The sequence below is a fragment of the Anser cygnoides genome, chromosome 1 (assembly GCF_040182565.1).
Source record: "Anser cygnoides isolate HZ-2024a breed goose chromosome 1, Taihu_goose_T2T_genome, whole genome shotgun sequence".
Lineage (NCBI taxonomy): Eukaryota > Metazoa > Chordata > Aves > Anseriformes > Anatidae > Anser > Anser cygnoides.
Genome location: NC_089873.1, coordinates 4,345,689 through 4,353,824, shown reverse-complemented (window position 1 = coordinate 4,353,824; position 8,136 = coordinate 4,345,689). Strand labels below are relative to the sequence as shown.

The 8,136-nt window shown below is 42.2% G+C and overlaps 1 long non-coding RNA gene across 1 annotated transcript; it reads right to left on the bottom strand.

Moving 5' to 3' along the window:
* Positions 1-240: 240 nt before the first annotated feature.
* Positions 241-7,895, bottom strand: LOC106038714 (uncharacterized). The gene is made up of 3 exons (XR_001208783.3): positions 7,797-7,895; positions 3,643-3,815; positions 241-726 (listed from the first exon to the last, which is right to left on the bottom strand). It is a non-coding gene; the product is annotated as an uncharacterized lncRNA (long non-coding RNA).
* Between the last annotated feature and the right edge of the window lie 241 nt (positions 7,896-8,136).

The following is an 8,136-nucleotide window of genomic DNA, read 5'->3' as shown; positions in this document are numbered from 1 at the left end:
AAGTGTCTCTATATGGCTGGGAAAGTCCCAGGAACCATGCTGATTTACTGGTTCCCATGAACCTATCACAGGCTCATCATTCAATAGATCCTGCCTTTTAAACATGGCCAATGTGCTCAATTAATAATACGAAAAAAAAAATTCAATTCCGTTTTCCCCCTCCACTCTTGGAAAATATATTACGTGAAAGGATTTTATCACCTGTACTGTGCATAATGTCGTGTACTGGATGTGATTAAATGTCCAGGTGGTTTCATCCCTGCTATCAAACTATCTGAAATCTCCAAGGATGCATTATCATCCATAAAAGATCCATAAGGAGAAAGGATATGGATAAGAATATAACATAAGAATACAGCATAAGAATATATTCCAAAGCTTTTATTAACTTTTATTGTCATTGCAAAAGTCCAGGGAGCCTGGATGGAGGCAGTTATAGATAAAGGACTCAATTATTACAGTGCAACCTCTGCAAAGCAAAGGATAACCTGTAACTTTATATGCAGAGTGTTAGATGGGAGATTAAAGCTTTTCTTCTGATGTTCCTCTGGGGAAATGACTTGTGTCCATGCCTTTGTGGAGCAAATTCCTTCCTTCTCAGTGGAAATGCTTGTTGGGTTTCGCGATTTGAATGGACTCTAGTTCAGAATGGGACTTCATACGTGCAGGACAACAAGCAGAGATAGCACAAGGTCTTCACAGATAAACAAGAGGCTCCCAATAAAGCTAAAACATGGAAAGGAAAATGTATAAGAGGTGGGAAGATGGTCAGATGGGCTGACCTAGGAGAAAGAGAGATACACAGTCTAGCTTTCCCAATACTATCCCTACATGCTCATACCCCACCTGGAATTGAATTACACAAGACGTATGAATTGCAGTAAGAAAGGTTTCTACCTGTGCATCATCATCAAAAGGAAGGCTAGGGAAGGGGCAGAGGACCTGGTTACATGGAGGAGGACAGTGTACTGGTCATTCCAGTACTTAAAGGGGGCTGCAGGAAAGCTGATGAGGGACTCTGTCAATGAATGTAGTGATAGGACAAGGGGAATGGCTTTAAACTAAAAGAGAGTAGATTTAGATTAAAAGTTAGGAGGAAAATCTTCAGAGGGCAGCGAGGCCCTGTCCCAGGCTGCCCAGAGGAGCTGTGGCTGCCCCATCCCTGGCAGTGCCCAAGGCCAGGCTGGATGGGGCTGGGAGCAGCCTGGGCTGAGGGAGGTGTCTCACCTCCTCTTGCAGAGAAGGACCTGGTCATTCTGCAGGACACCAAGCTGAAAAAGAGCCAGCAATATGTCCTTATGGCAAAGAAGACCAACAGCATCCTAGACAGCATTATGAAACGCTTTACCAGCAGGTTGATGGAGGTAATCTTTTTCTTCTCCTCAGCACTGTCAATGCCACATCTAGGATTTTGTGTCCAGTTCTGGACTCCCCAGTACAACAGACATGGACATACTGGAGTGAGTCCATCAAAGAGCCATGAAGGTGATTAAGAGACTACAGCATTTGTCATTGAGAGTCTGGGAGAGCTGGGACTGTTCAGACAGGAGGAAAGGGTTAAAAAAAAATGAAGCATATGAAATTGTTTAAACATAAAAAAGCCTTTTACTATGAGGGTGATTGAACACTGAAACAGGTTGTCCGTAGAGGTCATGGAGACTCCACCCTTGGAGTTCTACTGGACATGGCCAAAAAAAAACCTGTAATGTCTGACCCTGCTCTGAACAACAGAGGTAGAGAGTTTCCTTCCAACCTCAATTATTCAGTGATTTCAGGGGATCCAGAAGTCTGAGCACATCCCAAATGAATTGCATTGTTACCAAAACAGACCATCTTCTAGCACTGATGAAAGAGACTTCCTGCAGCATGGAAAATCTTTCTTGAAATATTATCTCTCAGGGGGTCCAGAAAAAATGGTTTGGCCATTTAAAATATGATTGCAGGAAATGGTGTGACACTTAAAGATTCTGCTGTGACCAGTTTTGCTGTGGGTTGCAGTTCTGCTTGCCTTCATCGGGCATCTGCTCCTCCTTGATTGCATTTTTACTCTTTTTCAAAAGGGCAGATGGTATTTTTTTTCCTGTGTGCATAATTAAAAGAACACAAAACAAACTCATCTAAAGATACTAATTAATTCCATTTCCTAATAGATTGCAGGCAGCCTATTAATATTATTCACTCCTGGGACTAAGAGTCTGCTAGCAAGAGCTTCTTCCTCTTTCTGGTTTTCCTTTTCCCATGGTGGCACTGGTGAAGTGATCCACCACATCCCTTCTCAACACAGTCACACTAAATGTAGCTGTAGCCAGTCCTATGCTACGACTGGTCTTGGTGAGAGTGGTCATCCTTTTCTTTGTTTGTTAAATGCTGTTCTACTTGAGTCCCCCCATCACCCTTTTTGGCTTTGATAATGTGCATCTGAGAGGCCATGATGCTGCTCAGGTCAGGTAATGGCTGAAGACTGGGCTAGTCCCAGGTCTACACACATTTGTACCCATTTTGGGCTCCCTGGTTTACTTGGAAAGGGTGTGACAAAGGAGGAGAAGTTTAATTGTTATGCTTTAAAAAAAATAATACATATATATTTATATATATTTTAAAAGTAAGATCAAACATGCCTTTGGATGGCACCAAGTGACTGTCAACTCTATTATAATTACCCAATTAAAGAGGTGATAATGAACCCAGACTTGAAATGCTGGAGGGAGAAAAGGAGGGTGTCACTGGGAACTCAATTTTTGTTTTATCCTAAATCTCTGTTATAAAGGAATCACCTGTCAGAAAGTCTGCTGAGAAGCAAGCAGCTATTCACTGCAGTGCTGTGATCACAGAAACACGGTGGGAACAAAAGCAGCAATGACAGATTCAGGTAAGGCAGTCTCCAGCCCAGGAAACCCAAGCAGCCCCAGGGTTTTTTGAGGAAAAAAATAAAACAAAATAAATAAATAAAAAATTAAAAAATAAAATAAAAAGAACCATAAATAAATAAATAAATAAATAAAAATAATATTAAAAAAAAAAGCAGTCATTAGTGCATCCTAGCAATCTTTAGGGTTAACAAGATACTGGTCTGTACTGGCACAAGTATAGCCAGGAAGTCATAAAAATCAATCCCTCCCCCTTTTTACCTGACATTTGTTCAACTAAATCCAGAACACTGCCTCCAGTTTTGGGCACCTACCTGCAAGAATGACAGGAGGTTGGACCAGTGATCTCCTGATGTACCTTCCAACCTGACTTATTGTTTCATTGAAGCCTTGTCAAATCACACCTATTGTAGACAAGACTCAAGCCTTTGGCTTCTGCTTTCAGCCCTCACAGCTGTGCCTGTGCCACGTACAGGCTATGTGAGCCCATGCCACCTTCGGGGTCTCAGCTCAGGTTTGTGACAGGTTGGCCCTAGGGTTTGTGCGCTTGGGATCCTACGCCACAGCTTGTGGGTATGGCTTCCTTTGGGACCTAAACTCATGACTATAGGAAAGCATGTACTTCTGAGACCAGCTTTGTGGACCAGAAAACCAAAATAAAGCCACATGAAACCACATGACGAACCTAGCATACATCCCTCTTTCCAGCTCTCAGGGCCCAGCTCCCACTTCAGTATTCAGTCAAATTGAGTATTGCATCTCAAAGGTAGCCAACCTTTCATCTTCCCTCATCTTGATCCTACTGGAAGTCTATTTCTGTGAGTATTGCCCACATTTGGGACTACAAATTCTATCAGTCTTCAGCGCTGCCTCAATAAGGAGCATGGTTGTGTTGGCCTTCAGAAGTCCATGGGAAGAGCCGGGTAAATCAGGACTGAATCCTCCATTCTGGGAGACAGAGAGGAAAGCATCTTATTAAATTCTTTCAGCTTTTAATGCGTGCAAAAATGTACTTATATTCATATGATCCTCATTGCTGGATTTCAGTTGTGTTCAAAGATGACAAAATGGAAAAGATCAAATGATAAATCAAAACAAGAGTAACAAAAAAGCCTGAGGGATGCACAGCTGACAACAGATGATCACAGAAGAAAGTGATCATATTCTTGCTTATTCCAGAAAAGCTAGTCTTAACTAAGAAATATTTCCTAGATATGTGTGTGAATGACAGAAAAATTTTAGGTTAATAATTTTTTACTACATATTGTAGGACCAAAATTTGAGTTTATTAGAATTCTAGTCAGTCTGCTCATCACTTTGAAGGCTGATTAGTACTAATATACATATATAAATATTTTAAAATTTGTTGAACATGGTGAAGACCCAGCAAATAACAAATCAATTTCTTATTAGGTTACACCAGAAAATAGAGTGTCCAGAAGTGAGTGCCATTCGTAAATATTAGGTGCATCAATCTTGGTTCCTTCAAACAATCAATTTCCCTGTGAAAGGAAGACAAATATTGTGTGTTATATTTTTCTTAAAAAAAAAAAAGGAAAAAAAACTCTGAAACCAGCAACAGCTAAACAAGCATAGCTAAACCTAAATCTTTATTGTTCTATGATAGAGGATATAGATATCCCATTTTTTCTTTCTTTTTTCTTTTTTTTTTTTTTTTAATTTTTATAGACTTGCTGTTCTAGCTCATTATAATGACAACTGGCTTAAAAGTGTTAAGAGGAAAAGATAAATCACTTCTGAAACATGTTTTGAAGAGGGTTAGTTAACACAAGGAGCCTTGCAACACTCGCTATTCCTTGGATGATGGATTGGTTTTGGTTTGGCTTTGATCTGTTGAGGGACTTTTTCTGTTCTCATGAGAGCCGTAAAAGAAAATCCTGTGAGGGAAGGAGGTGTCCTCTCTGGATAGCCATGAAAGAAAGGCGGATATTGTGGGGAATGCAGAAGGCTGGAGCATACCCTGGAGTTGTGGATGGCATGCTGCCCTCTCCTCCCCATATTAGTGTCTAATATGAGATGGAGTGTATCATAAAAGTACAGGTTTCTCTCCAATTTGAAAGGGAAGCGTACATAACTAGTAGTGGCATAGTTGTCTGTGGTAGATGTCTTCTTACCTCGCTATTGAGATCCTGGCACATGAAGACAGGTGGACACCTTGCTATTAATTATAGGGCAGGGGTACCTGAGCTAGCTGGTACATCCTAATAGCTAAGGATCAGTTGTTTTAGGATCTTCCTGCAAGAATAACCTTGGCATAGTGCTGATCCCGAGTTAAGCCCCATATTAACCTGAAGACAGCTGGATAATAAGGTGTGCTGTCTCCAGCTATGGATCTACCTAAACTGCTATTACTTTGGGGATCTCTGCACCCAGCTGTTGTGTGGGCACATGAATTCCTTGGGCCTGAGTCTTTTTATGCTTGTGCACTCCATTAAAAAGAACCAAGGACCCAGTTTGAGGTCTTCAGGCCAAGTGGTAATGACTGCCTCGCGTCCTATCTAAATGCTCCAGCTTTCTGCCTTTTATTTAGCAGGGCATACATTTCCCATCAGTGGAACCCCTCCACGCTTGGGAGAGAGGATCTTTGGGTCCAGCCATTGAGGTCTGTGATGTCTTTGGCACCACCCTGATGGTGCCATAGGAACACAGCCAGAATTACAAGGAGTAAACTCGAAGAGCCTACCAGTTATGTTTGCCTTTCACTAGGCTGGGTCATCATGTTTATTCTTTCTTACTCAACTTTTCTTGGTTCCATTTACAAATATGGTACATATTTGCAAATATAGTCCTGGGTGGAGCACGGCAGCAACTCTGGAGTCCTCAGAAAAGTCTGTTACAAACTGTGAGTTTGAACCAGAAGAAGCCAAAGCAAGGAGAATTAACAGGGAAAGAAAGGCAGGGCTGATGAATGCAGCGCTGCAAAGGGCTTCTTGAAATTGACAGCTTGTGGTACACTTTCACCATGCTGCTTATTTAAGTCCCACTTTTCTAAATGCCCACTCAAGCTAATAGCTGTGGCTACTCAGCCTGACGAGCTTTATATAGTATATTCATGTTGATGTTTGCCTTTTTTTTTCCCCCCACCCACTGAGTTGTTGCAGCAAGCTCTCTCACAAGTGTCTGGTGTGAATTCAGCAGAAATATTTTACAATGATAGGCAGTATATTTAAATACCCCCCCCCCCCCCCCCCCCCCCCCCCCATACTTGCCTCTCTCAGGGAAAAAAATCTTTCAGTTGCAGCTGAAAACATTCACTGGGTCTTCTTGAGAGGTTCTCAGTGAGGGTGAAGTAAAGCATGTGCCCAAAGCCACTGATGTGACATATTTTCTAGTCTCCTTTGTCCTCATTAAAAACCCTGATTTAATTTTATGATTTTACTGCTCAGCTGTTCAGTTGGGACTCTGATGTTCCTCCTGTCAGTGTGATGGAAATCAGACTCCTGGGTACTGGTGAAAATGAATTAGCTAAGTCCAGATCCCTAGACAAATTTAGGCATGATGTCTCTGAACTTGAAGGACTTTCAAGTAGCCATGTCCCCAGCACAATAACCACAGCTGTATGTAGGGGTCTGCATTTTTTTAAACCCTGAAGAGGAGCAGCTGAGAACACAAGATGATTCACACTTGACATGTGCCCACGTAAACAAAAATATTCTTCATTTGCAGTGAAAACCACAGCGTATGTGCTCACTCACATACATATATCACAGAACATTATATCCAATGCAATGTATACCTTATTAAAAGAGTATATATTAAAAAGTTCAGCTTTCAGTAAGGGCTCAGGAAGGAACAAGGGCTACTGCTTGTCTTTGGTGAAATAAATTAACTCACACATTGCAGTTAATCAGGACCATCGGTTAAGAGCAGGTACATACTACTGCAATGATGAATTAATTAGTATAATTGATGTAGGTGTACTAAGCCAGGGATAAAACCAGAATAGTAGATCAATGATTGCATCTCTCTGCTAAAGGTGAATTATCCCTCAGCTGTGGCTCCTGCTGCTTTTGGCCAGCTGAGTCTTAAAATCCTTGCTCTGGGAACCCTACAAACTCTTGCAATTGCCACAGAAAGATGTTTGAGTTATAGCACTGTTGTCCCAGAGATGGTTGAAGGTGCTTTATAGAGTTAGGAGACCAAAGATCAGTGCAGAGGGGCAGAAATCAAATGGGAACAAGGAAGGATATAACAGTCCATGAGCAGCAGGTATGACTCCAAAGGAAGAGTGGCCCTGAGGCGGGCATTATCAAGAATAGCTGATGCCTTGTCTCTGTGTTCCTCCAGGATACCTGATAGAATTTAAACCTGCTTTGCTTTTCCCTTAGCACAGCCTCTGAAACCAGTCTTTGTGAGCATAAGTGTGTGAGAACAGCACTCTCTGCAGCCTGAGGGGTGCGATCCTGGCCCTGCAGTTAATATATTTTGGTAAAGATGTGGTTGTCCCTCCTCCCCCTGTTTCTTCTGTTCTCCCTCTAACCAAGCCAAGCGGCACGTGCCTTTTCACACCTTTCTCTGCACGCAAACCCAAAGGGTTGCTAGGTCATTTCTACTCCTTTTTGGACCATCTCAGTTTCATTAATGAATACTTGAAAGCTCAGCCCTGTTCAGCTTCCAGTAGAAGTCTTTAAGGGAGAAAAAGAAAAAAAATCTCCAAGACCTGAAAAGCTAAGGCTACCAAGTGTACAAAGTCTCTGTCACCCTAACCATAACCACAGACCTGTCCAGCATGGAGAATATCTACCAGCCTTTAACTCTGCAGCTCTAGAGACACTAGAATTTCCATACTGCTTTCCCCAAACTCCACCTGCTCCTCTTCGTTGCAAGTCAGACCATCCTACCCTTCCATCCTAACCTCTGGTCATTGCATAGGGTTGTGCATCCATCAGCTTTGCAATGGTCACTTACCTGTCCAGCTTTCAGCCTGAACAAGGTAACCAGGCTCTCACACAACCCTGAGAAGGTGCTGAGCCTGGAGACCTGGCCATAAGGCTATCCAGAGCCCAAATATATAAAACATCTGATTTGGTGGTTTTGCAATCACTTGTTAACCAAAGCAGCTGGTAGCAGGTGAGAGCTGGATGATCAGCTGAACTTTGATGGAGCTGGATGTATTTTTCACAGCTGTTTCTGATGGTTCACCATGGTGCTGCGGCTGACAGCAAAAGGATCACCAACTTGGATAGGACCTTTGTCCTTTCAGTAGTTAACTATGAGATTTTCACCTTGGCTACTTCTAGATGAACTG